The following is an 11,795-nucleotide window of genomic DNA, read 5'->3' as shown; positions in this document are numbered from 1 at the left end:
CTGGCGCCCCCGCGGCTTGGGCTGCGGGAGATTTAAACCCCGTCACGTGACCCGCCCCCTCGCCGCCCCCGCCCTCCCGCCACTCCCGCCACCCACGCGGGCCGGACCACAACACCGCGGGTCACGTGGCGGGCGGAGGCCCGGGCGTCTTCGGCTCTGCTGGGGCCGGGAGGAAGCGCGGCCTGGCCTGCCTCCGGCCCCACCCCTCGGTAGCCGGCGTGTGGTGCAGCCAAACTCGCCCCTTGGCGGCTTTTCAACTTCTCTTTCAAACCGTCCTCAAATCACTACCCCGGAGTGTCTGAAGTCAGGGTTCACACTGCGAGTTCCACTTCTGCCTGAAGTGGACACCTTGCCCGTTGTAGTCATGTGTAGATTTAGCTAAGGGTTAAAACGGCCCCCGAGAGGAGATAAGGAGTGAAACTGGCTGCAGCTTAGGTTCCAGAAATATGTTGGATAGTGGGTCGGTTTTGTTAAAAGTGTAGGAAGTAGAGGCGAGAGGGCACAGCTTCTGCCCCAGGGTCCTCACACCATTCTGACAAGTCTCCTTTAGCACATTTTTCTCCTTAGTCAATTGCTTTTTCCCTCTGTCACTTGTGGGGTGGTATGAATTGTCGGATCCTTAAAGGCATTTGTCCCCCTGGAAAGACCTTTGGCCTGGGGGTTGGGATTAGCCAGCCTGCTTTCTGGCCTCAGAATTGGCCCCAAATTGTGGGTGAATCCCCACCTCTGAGACGGTTATCTCACATGAATAATTACTGTGGTAGTGTAGGCTTAAGCAGGAGGATTGCAAGTTTGATGCTGGCCTGAACAACTTATGGAAGTCTCAAAAATAAGAGGGCTGGGGATGTAGTTCAATGATAGCCCCTAGGTTCAATCCCCAGTACCTGCTTCAAAGTGTAATGGATCAAATGGGATAGCATGGGAAAGAGCACAGAAAGAACAGGACTTGACCCCTATGCGCATCTGTTTGGTTTATGTTTGTGGTCCATTCTTTTTCTGAACCCATTTTTTTCTCATCTCTAAATTGACAATACTCCTTTTAAAGGGTTATGTGGTAATTAAATGAGATAACTAGGCTGTATAGTGAGGAATACAAAATTCAGAAACCTGAATTCTGGGCCTCTGTCAACTCCATAGCTAGCCTTAACTAAAGACCTTATTACACATGATAGATCTTTAGCCAGTGCTTGGTATGGCATAGGTCTGGAGTGCTGCATTTTATGCACGTATGGGGCCTCTCCAAGTTTATAGTACAGCATTCCTTAAATTTAACATGGGCCCTGACTTTATTGTACCAATTACCTGGGTCCCCTTAGGCAATCAATTTAAGCTCTGTTTCTTCAAAAAAAGAATTTTGGAAACATATCTAAGTTCCCATCTACATCTAAAAGTATCTCAAGTAAGACTTGAGACTCTCCCCTTACAACTAGTTACTTTTCCCTTCTGAAAGTGATTATCTCTCATTCTAGAATCCTTAAAATCATATTTGAAGTCTTCCTCTAACCAAAGACCAAATCCTATTGTCTTTCCTTCCTTTTTACACTCTTGCTGATTCCTGACTACACAGGCATGCCTCCTCCTGGCTGATCTATTTGGCCCAGTTTTCTGTCTACTGTGTGTATTTTATCTTACAAAATATTTCATGAATGGATTTTCAACCACAGTAGTGGACTGTACTGTATGAAATTTTGATAGCCTGTGTCCCATCAAAGTAGAAACAAAATTCCTCCTAGCTTTCTTAAGAAAAGGATGTCTGTAAGCTTATATATCCTGTTGCATATTATTATGTGTCAAACTTGCCTTGACCACCTTATTAATACACTCTGAATTAAGCTTCTCACATTGTAGGCCACTTGTGGTGTTTGTGAATTATAAGAAATACTATATGATCAATATAATTTTTAGTGTGCTGAAAGTTCAGAGTTGCAGTATGCATGCAGGTAAGATAAATGAGAGAGAAATTTTATTCAGAAAACAAAAAATTCCCAACTACACATCTGGTCTACCAGTCGTTACACACAACTTACCTGAATCTCAAGTCATTTTCTGATCTTTAGTTTGCAGTCACATTCATTTTTTTTTTCAGATATCCTCTCAAACTTGCCTTGACCACCTGATAATTATTTTTAGCATTAATACACTCTGAAATAAGCTTCTCACATTGTAGACTATTTTTTTTTAATGAGGAAGCTCTTCAAGTTCTTATACATAGGACAAATATTCCTGGACTCTAAATGATAAAGATTCCCAAAGGAATGAGTGGCCAAGTTTTTATCAGCAAGGTTAAGTTGCAAAGTAGCATATAGGCAATTATTTTCAAACGTTGGTTTTAGCAACAGAATCCTTTTTTTTTTTTTTTTTTTTTTTGGTACTGCTAGGGTTTGAACTCAGAGACACTCAAACACTTAGCCACATCCTCAGCCCTATTTTGTATTTTATTTAGAGACAGGGTCTCACTGAGTTGCTTAGCACTTTGCCATTGTTGAGGCTGGCTTTGAATTCTATCCTCCTTCCTCAGCCTCTTGAGCCTCTGGTATTACAGGTGTGCACCACCTGGCCCAGCTGTTGGAGACCTTAACTCTATTGTATAGTATAGGTACATTTCTTTTAATATTAAAAAGAATCCCAGGAATCAATAAGAAAAAGAGTGATAGCCCAGTTGAAAATGAAGAGCTCAGACTGACCACACCTGCACACCTGACTCTAAAATCTTTTTTTCCACTGGGTGTGGCTCAGTGGTAGAGCCTATGCCTAGCATGCACAAGGCCCTGGGTTCCATCCCTAGCACTACCACTCCCGCAAAAAAAATATATATATATATGTATATTTTTTTCAATTACACCAAATTTTTGTGAATAAATATTAGTTATTACTAGAATAAGATAGTTTCTGCATCAGTTAGCTCTGAAATACCTTACCCATGTATGTAAATGGACATAAATGGAAGGAATTTTGTTATATTGATGTCATCTAATTCTTTGAACTTTCTAGTATTATACCACAATTCACTTTGCTTTCAAAAAGCACTTTTGATGAATTTCTAGCTAACAATTTGATTAGTTTCTCCTTTTCAAAAGGATTTGTTAGTTGTGAGAGTCACTTTCTCATTTTATGGGAAGTTCATCTCAACTTACCAACAAACTACTAATCGTATACAGTTTTCTTCTAACAGAGGCACCTTTTTAAAGAAAGTTTTAGGACTATTAAATATTGTTAAATTCAATACAACACTTTTTTTTTTTTTTTAGAGAGAGAATTTTTTAGTTTTCGGCGGACACAACATCTTTATTTTTATGTGGTGCTGAGGATGGAACCCAGTGCCCCATGCATGCCATGCGAGCGCGTTTCCGCTTGAGCCACATCCCCAGCCCTCAATACAACACTTTTAATAAACTTACCAAGTACTTTGAATATGTTTTTCTCAAAACCTTGAAGTTCCAGCAGAATATTGTAGCACATACCTGTAATACTCAGAAGGCTGAGGAAGGAGGGTTGAAAGTTCAGTGGCCAGTTTCAGCAACTTAAACCTTGTGACAAAATAAAATGAAAAACAGGGCTGAAATGTAGCTTAGCAATAAAGTATGCCTGGGTTAAATCCTTAGTACCACAAACAAAGCCTTGAAGTTGCAGATTTAGCTTCACTAATGAATACTACAATGAAGTCCAGTAGAAATATAATTACATATGATTACAATTTTTCTTTTATTTTGATATGAGGAATTGAATTCTGAGGTGCTTTACCACTGAGCCTCATCCCCAGCCCTTTTTAAAATTCTGTTACAGGGTCTCACTAAATTATTTAGGGCCTTACTGAGTTATTGAGGCTGGCTTTGAATTTGTAATCCTCCTGCCTCAACCTCCCAGGTCACCAGAATTGCAGACTGGCACCATCACATCCACCTAATTATAATTTTTCTATTAGCCACACTAAAAATGTTAGCAACAGGGCTGGGGAGTGTAGCTCAGTGGTCTTGTCTAACATGTTCAAGGCCATAGATTTTATTCCCAGCACTGAAAAAAAGTTTGAAACACTTGAAATTAATTTTATAAAGCATTTCACTTGGATAGATATATAAAAATCATAATTCAACATGTAATCAGCATTATAAAATTTATGCTAGTAAATTTTGGTTTATAAATTAAAATTTTATTTCTTCAATTATGTTAGCCACGCTTAAAGAGCTCAGGAGCCACACATGGCTAATGGCTACTGTTTGGACAGTGTAGGTACAGAAAATGTCCACCATTTACTCTAACCAGAGTTAGTCTTCATTAACCTAATTATCAAAATTACATTTGAGAGCTGGATATATAACTCAGTAGTAGAGTGCCTAGCATGCTCAAGGCCTTGAGTTTGAACCCCAGCCCTGAAAATTAAAAAAAAAAAAAAAATTAAAGGATGTATCACATAAAATAGATTGTTTTTAAACAGTCAAATAAGGTTAAAACAACTTTGGTTTAATATAAATCTGATTAATTTTGTTTCTGCAGTACTAGAGACTGAACCAGAGGCACTTGACCACTGAGCTACATCACAGTTCTTTTTTTTTTTTTTTCAAAGAGAGAGAGAGAGAGTTTTTAAATATTTATTTATTTATTTTAGTTTTCAGCAGACACAACATCTTTGTTTATATGTGGTGCTGAGGATCAAACCCAGGCCGCACGCATGCCAGGCAAGCACGCTACCCCTTGAGCCACATCCCCAGCCCTCCTCAGGATTCTTGCTCCCTAGTGTGCATATACTCTATTATCCCCTGACCTTGAATGTGGGCAGTACCTCTGAATATGATGAGATAGACACTTCTTTAATTAGATTATGCAGTTGGCTCTCCATATCAGCCCTCTGAGACTTCAAGTTCTGCATCAATAGATTCAGCTAACAATGGATCTAAAGTATTGAGCATGTGTCTATATTGAACATGTACAGACTTTTTTGTCATTACTTGCTAAACAATATAGTATACCAAATATTTATGTAGTATTTACATTGTATTAGGTATTAAGATAATTCAGAGATTATTTAAAATATATAGGAGGATGTGCAGGTTATATGCAAATACTATGCCATTTCATATAAGGCTCTTGTGAATCTGACAATTTTGATATCCCCAGGGTTTAACCCAATCCTCCACAGGTATAGAGGGATGACAGTATTATATAGAACTGTTTTAGAACACTCAAGAGAGTCTCTGGTTAACTCTTTTTTTTTTTTTTTTTTTTGGGCAAACCAGCTAAACCACTTTATTTTAAAACTAGTGAGAAAATAACATGAATTAACAGGAGAGCCCTTGTAAGATAAGAGATCACACCATATGAAAAAATTGGCTTCTGAAGGTCCTTAATGTGGTTCCCACCCTTTGGATCTAAATAGTAAATCATCCCCCCTTTCATGTCCCAGAAACAGGAAGATAATCATGGCTATTCTCCAAAAGGTTAGTAACTCAGGTCCATCTAGCCTGAATGAATATATAAGCTAAGGGTTTGGAGTAAGCTACAGCAAAAAACCACTAAGATCTAGTCATCTGAAATTCTGGACTCACTGTAACAGGGACACCAATCTGACAGAATCAGATTTTAAATGACTATTTTGTATGCACAAGATAAAACTCACTTTACTGAGACTACTTGCACATTTTTAGCACTTTTATCATTTGGGGATTTCAATTTTCTACTGTCAGACTAAAAATAACTAGGCTTTCTACACATTTTTATCTAGTTCATAAACTTCAAAATGAGAAACAATGCATTAAGATAATTTTCCAGTTTTAACTAAGTTCTTTTTTTTCTGGCTAATAACCAGTATTTATTGTTTCTAATCCACCAACCACTATCCTAGGTCTTTTTTTAACTTTCATAACCCTATAGACTAGTATCTCCATTGAAAACCACCACCAGCTGCCCCCCCCCACTTGACTCAAGTAATTCATCTAAGGTTGCAGAGCTACTGGTACAATCAGAATTCAAATGCTTTGTACATTGGTCTTAATCACTGTGTTATAATGCCTCTCAAATCATACACTAGCCCCCAGCACAGGATGTGTAAGAGGTTCTTTTTTTGTCCCTTTCTCAGTTTTTCAGATCTTAAAGATATTGGCTCCTGCCTTCAAAATGTCCTAGCCTCCATTTTAAAGCATATAAATCCTCACCATAACACTATTCTTTAGCACCCAAACCAAGGCAGGCCATGTCTTCCAACACAATTCCTTCAACTTGCTGAAGCTCATACCATTCCAAAAAGCCTCTGCTGCCTCATTGTCTTAGGTCATTTTTCTAACTGCATACTCTAGTCTACAGCCCAAACTCATGCTAAATTTCATAATCTCAGTATTTTTATTCTTCACCTTTGGGAATAGCCGCCTGCACTACTTTGTATAAACTTCATAAGAGATGAAACCCTATTCCCATGCCTCCATTGACTTTCACATTCAGACTGATTGTACATATATATTTTACAGTTGTACACATAATGCTAAGAGCACTTTTCTTCATATTTTACAGAGGCGTGAAACATACAGACTTTCTATTAATATCTATACCCATAGTATATCCAAATCTAACTCCTAAATAGATGCATTACAATTTGTTTAGAATTTAAAGGCTTAATGGCAAAAATCAGGGGAGGAAAGAGTATGTAAGTTTATTTTACATAACTGGCTGAAAAATAAATTTGAGAGATAGTAAATATAATTTAATATGGTCTCATACGCCCTGAAGGAGGCCGTGCTCGATTTGGAGGGGTAATGGCTATGTCCAAATAATCGCCTATCTGGAACTTCTGCGACTGCAAGGTCATGGAATCGTCAGTCCCCTTTCTGCCAGACATGGTGCTGCCAATCTCCTTAACTCGATAGCCAGGTCTTTTAAGATCCATAAAAACAATTGCAAAATTGAAGTGTGTTCCCTTCTTTCTAGCTTCTGGGTAAACTTCTTTTACTAAACTAGTTAGTTCTTTCAAAGTTGCATCCATCCAAGTATAGATCTGCAGCTCGCTGGAGGGTACGTTTCCGCGGGAGAATTCATCCATTCGGTGGTGGCGGCCGTTATTGGTGGTGAAGACTCGCAACAGCAGCGGGCATGTCTTCTCGCGGTCAATTGGCTTCTCTGGCTCTTTCTTAATTTCCTCCTGGGTTACGGGGGATTCCACCGCCATCTTCCTTCTTCGGCCCGCGAGACGCTCGCCCTGACCTCCGACCCCCGCAGCGAGCATGAGCACCTCTGGTTAAGATGCTATGCTGTGAGAGTGCTTGTGAGAACACTTCATAGCAAAGAACTGAAAGTACATCTCGCAGCTGAGAGCAGATGGCTTACAGCCAGTGAACAAACTGTGACCTCAGTCCGACAACCACAGGCGCTAAATTGTGCCAACTACCAGTAAAGCTTAAAAGATGACCCCAAGCCCCAAATTAGACTGAAATCTGAGACTACACCTTGACTGCAGCCTGTGAGACCCCATTAAAAGACTCAGTTCAACTCTGTTGAGATTCCTGACTCCTGGAAACTGAAATAATAAATGTGTCTTTTTTGAGTCACTAAGTTCCTGGTTCCTGGTAATGTGCCAAGCAAAACAGAAAACAAATATGAATGGGTTGTAGTAAGTAAACAAATGTTTTGATATGATTTGATAAAGCATGTTCTAGCTAATATTGAATAATCCACACAAACTCTAAATAAGTGTTTACTAATGGTTTTTATTCAGTGTCAAAAACTTGAAAAATGTGGTACTCCCAAGGAGATTTTACAGTTACATTTAAAAGAATCAGTATAATGTATCTGGACTGTATCAGTTACTCAATTGTGTTTTTCCATTCAGTGACACATCATAGGATTAATATTGTAAAGAAAGAGAATATGAAAACTTAAATTCTTTTTTTTTTTTTGGTACTGGAAATAAAACCAAGTGGGGTTTAACCACTGAGCCACATCCCCAGCCATATGTATGTATGTATGTATGTCTATGTGTGTGGGTATACACACACACACACACACACACACACACACACACGTTTATATTATTTAGAGACAGGGTCTCACTAACCAACCAGTTAGTGAACAGAAAATGTCTGGGAAGGGCAGAAAGTTCTAAGAGGATTAATGTTAAAGGGCCATTTCCATTGACTTGGAGGCATCTTAGAATTGTCATATGTGGACATTGTCACACTGAAGTAACATTCAAGATGGAGGTGGGTCATGACTTTTCTTTGTAAACTGGACAAGAGTTGTTGTGAAGGGGAAATGGGGAAGAATAATTTGGGTCATGGCATGAGAGGGTACATATTGAAATTTAAAGTGTGAAAGTAGAATTTCTTTCTTTTTTTAATATTTGTTTTTTAGTTGTAGATGGACACAATACCTTTATTTTATTTTAAATGTGGTGCTGAGGATCGAACCCAGGGCCTTGCACATGCTAGGCAAGCGCTCTACCGCTGAGCCACAATCCCAGCCCTGAAAGTAGAATTCCTTAAAATTAGTTTTTAGAATTTGTTAAAATTCTACACACCTACACATCCCCTAAAAATCATCAATTCTCTAGTTTGAAGACCTTGGTCCTACAATATGTATTTCTTCGGGTTAACAAGTATATCTTATTGTTTTTATTCATGTCCCATCCTTCCCTCTTTTAACACCAGATATGGCATATAATAGACCCTCAGTAAACACAGCCTCCAGGTGGGTGGGTACAGGGAGATTGCCAGAAATAGGATTCCTCTGCCTGCACAGGGCTGGATAACCTGTAATCATATCTTGGCTTCCTAATTCTCCATTAAAGTCATTTCCTATCAGCCATCTTTTGTCACTTTATTACTTTAGAAAGGCAGATTACATGTGAAATAATCCATTTCCCTCCAACAGTTCTAAATTCAACGAAGATTTATGGAACCTTGTGTAAAAACTCTGAGGGTTTTTTTGTAGTATGTATGTGGGGAGAAGTGAGATTCAGAGATAAGAGGCAGCAGATTCCTGAGGTTCAAGAACTAATAATCCAGATGGGCAAATAATTTCACAGACATAAAATTTGGCCATAGGACCATTCATTTTAAACAAGGGTCCTGAAGATCTCACAATTCAAACTTCATAAATTTTAAGATTAATTTGGACAAAGAACTGTGGCAAAGTGATTTCTGTTTAGAAGCTAAAGTATCAACGATATTTACAATGAACTCCCAGTCTCGAAATCATGGAATTCTTGACGATTTTTTTCCCTCCAGTGCTGGGAATCAAACTCAGGGCTTTGTGCATTCTAGATAAGCCCTCTACCACTAAACTCCAGCCCCGGAGTCTTAATGAATTTTTTAATCTGGGAAATTTACATTAGTTCAAAATTTACACATTTAACCTTCTTATAATGCAGATTCTCAAATGTGTGTCTGCCTTGTCCAAGGAAGAAAAGCACTGTTATATTAAATGTTTTCAGGAATCCCCTTATTCTGTAAATTAAAAAGCGGTACTTGGAGTTCTCTGATGTCATTTAGCCTAGTGTCCTGAACTCGATAGGTAGACAACAAATGAGTATTGCCATGAACTCACTCTCAAGGTGCAGCATACATGTGTGGAAATCAGTTTTAGAAAAACCTAAACAGGTCAAGAGAGACTTTTAAGGAGAAGGGGTGCCTGTGTGTGTGTGTCGCGCGTTTTGTGTCGCGCGTTTTGTAAATTAAGGGACCTTTAAAATTAGAAAAAGAACAAAACGGGATGGAAGGAGACAACTTTGCTTTGCCTGAGGCTAGAACACAGGCTGAGTATGGCCTTGGGATTTTCATTTCCCCTACACCCAGTTCAGCTTTTAGGGCAAAGAGGGGAGAAGGGGCACTTGTTCTTCCCTCCTTGGTTGGTTCTTCCCCTCTCAAACTCAAGGAAACTGCACAAGGGAAGACACAAAACCCGAACTGAACTGTAAGAGGGCTGATCTGAAAACACACAAAAGCCAACCCAGGGCATTGCCGAGGGACTGATTTGCAGGAGGATGGTCTTCCCAGTGTGACAGGGGTTCACTTGATGCTTTGCCTGTTTCCCTTGTGGCTTCGAAACTTACTTGTCTTTTTTCTTTTTCCCAATCTTCTTCTCCCTGAACTTCTTCATCCTGATCTCTCCTCCCTAATCTCCTTTTCTCTGAATCACCTCTATCCTGGTAGAATCACAGCCTTTGGGATAGGAGTTCCTGTTTTTCTCCTTTTCTCAAAACCATGTCCTAGTTAAAAGATTGGCATCAGGGACAAGGACCGAACTTTTGGCATCCTGAGCAGCAGATCTCCATTTCAGTTGAGAGCAGGAGAGGGGATACGTAGAGAAGCAGAATGATTCTAGGTCAGAGTTCGGGCCCATGAGTGATTTGAAGGTTGAGAAGGAACCAAAATTAAAATTGAAATGTAGGATCTTAAATTTTATTTTAAACGGTGTGATAGAAGTTTCTAGAGTTCTAGAGCAAAAATGCTCAGTCAATCTTTGAAGGGCACCATAGTAAAGACCAAAGAATGGAATTTTCAGGGTAGTCAGGTGTTCAATAAGTTCTAACCTTGACTTGTTATTAAAATCTTTTGGGGTATTTGTAAAAATCCTGATGCTGAGGTTGACTGCATTGAAATCTCTAATATAACCCTGGTTATATTTTAAAACTGTTCCTCAGCTTATTCCAATGGGCAGTGCAGGCTGCTCTTGGAGGAAATGAGGAGGCCCACCTCTTGCCTTCCAGGCAAATACTTACAACATTCAAATTAGTGTATCCTGAGTCAAACTACTTGATGTTCTCCAGTTTAAGTACTCAAGGTTAGGACTTAATTGGTATTTTCAGTCTATATTCCACAAGAATTAAGAGGGGTCCTGGGAATTAAACTAACCCTAACCCTGGGGCACTTTACCAAGGAGACCTATCCCCCAGTCCTTTTTAATTTTAATTTTGAGAGAAGGTCTCACAAAATTGCTTAGAACCTTGTTAAATTGCTGAGGCTGGCCTTGAACTTGTGATCCCCTGCCTCAGGCTCTCAAATCACTGGGATTAAAGTGTATGCCACTGTACACCTCCCCCCCCCATCATGCCCAAGTCCTTTTTATTTTTATTTTCAGACTGGGTCTTGCTAAATTGCAGAGGCTGACCTTGAACTTGTGATCTTTCTGCCTCAGCCTTCTGTTATGCTCGAATTTGGGACCCCCAAAAGACCACCAGAGACTAAGATCAATGTAAGCAGCACAGAGGTATTTATTGTGAGCTAACTCCGTCCTCCGCATGCACACAGCAACTGGTGACCTGAGAGGCCCCGAGCCCAGGGTTTGCAGCAGTTTTATACATTCTTTGGGGAAGGCAGGGACCCCCACATACATCATAGCATCTCTTAGCAAATCATCACACACCGCGGGAAAATCAAAAAACAACTCTAAAACATGATTAGCGGGGCAGGGGATGTGGCTCAAGTGGTAGCACGCTCGCCTGGCATGCGTGTGGCCCGGGTTCGATCCTCAGCACCACATACAAAGATGTTGTGTCCTCCGAGAACTAAAAAATAAATATTAAAAAATTCTCTCTCTCTCTCTCTCTCTCACTCTCTCTTTAAAAATAAATTTTTAAATATTAAAATTCTCTCTCTGTGGGTTTTTCCAAGGACAAGGCTTTGCTCTGAGGTAGAGGCTGGTTTTTCACTTCCACATCTTATTGCTGGGCAAAGAGGGGAAAAGGGGCAGGCACCACAATGCTTGGCTAGCTCCCTATCTTTTCTTTCTTTCTTTCTTTCTCTCTCTCTCTCTCTCCTCTCTCTCTTTTTCTTTTGGTGGTGCTGGGGATTGAACCAAGGGCCTTGTGTATGCAA

At 39.8% G+C, this 11,795-nt stretch overlaps 1 pseudogene; it reads right to left on the bottom strand.

Annotated features, from left to right (window-relative positions):
- Window positions 1-6,440: 6,440 nt before the first annotated feature.
- LOC113187017 (histone deacetylase complex subunit SAP18 pseudogene) lies at window positions 6,441-7,207 on the bottom strand (annotated as a pseudogene).
- Between the last annotated feature and the right edge of the window lie 4,588 nt (window positions 7,208-11,795).

Source organism: Urocitellus parryii, chromosome 5 (assembly GCF_045843805.1).
Source record: "Urocitellus parryii isolate mUroPar1 chromosome 5, mUroPar1.hap1, whole genome shotgun sequence".
Taxonomy (NCBI): Eukaryota; Metazoa; Chordata; class Mammalia; order Rodentia; family Sciuridae; genus Urocitellus; species Urocitellus parryii.
The sequence above is the reverse complement of the archived record's forward strand: the minus strand, read 5'-3'. Positions and strand labels throughout refer to the sequence as shown.